Below are 1,033 nucleotides of genomic sequence, written 5' to 3'. Positions count from 1 at the left end.
ATTCAATGGGGTCAATGGGATGTTAATAGGGTGTTAATGGGGTGTTAATAGGATGTTAATAGGGTCAATGGGGTGTTAATGGGGGGTTAATGGGGGATTAATGGGGGGTCAATGGGGCGTTAATAGGGTCAATGGAGTCAATGGGGTGTTAATGGGGTGTTAATGGGGGGTCAATGGGGTCAATGGGGTGTTAATGGGGGGTTAATGGGGGGTCAACGGGGTGTTAATGGGGGTTAATGGGCTAAATGGCATTCAATGGGGTTAATGGGGTCAATGGGCTCAATGGCATTTAATAGGGTCAATGGGGTGTTAAGGGGGCTTAATAGGGTCAATAGGCTCAATGGCATTTAATAGGGTCAACGGGGTGTTAATGGGGGATAAATGGGGTCAATGACATTCAATGGGGTCAATGGGGTGTTAATGGGGGTTAATGGGGTGTTAATGGGGGGTTAATGGGGTCAATGGGGTCAATGGCATTTAATAGGGTCAATGGGGTGTTAATGGGGGGTTAATGGGGTCAATGGCATTCAATGGGGTCAATGGGGTGTTAATGGGGGGTTAATGGGGTCAATGGGGTCAATGGGGTGTTAATGGGGATTAATGGGGTCAATGGCATTTAATAGGGTCAATGGGGTGTTAATGGGGGGTTAATGGGGTGTTAATGGGGTCAATGGGGTCAATGGCAGTCAATGGGGTCAGTGTGGTTAATGGGGGGGTAATGGGGTCTATGTGGTCAATGGCGTTAATGGGGTCAATGTGGTTAATGGGGGGGTAATGGGGTCTATGGGGTCAATGGGGTCAATGGCATTTAATAGGGTCAGTGTGTGTAATAGGGGGTTAATGGGGTCAATGGGGTCAATGTGGTTAATGGGGGGGTAATGGGGTCTATGGGGTCAATGGCGTATATGGGGTTAATGGGGTCAATGGGGTGTTAATGGGGTGTTAATGGGGGGTTAATGGGGTGTTAATAGGGTCAATGGAGTCAATGGGGTGTTAATGGGGTGTTAATGGGGGTCAATGGGGTGTTAATAGG

This window comes from Coturnix japonica, unplaced genomic scaffold, assembly GCF_001577835.2.
Source record: "Coturnix japonica isolate 7356 unplaced genomic scaffold, Coturnix japonica 2.1 chrUnrandom1625, whole genome shotgun sequence".
Taxonomy (NCBI): Eukaryota; Metazoa; Chordata; class Aves; order Galliformes; family Phasianidae; genus Coturnix; species Coturnix japonica.
Note: the sequence above shows the minus strand (reverse complement) of the source record.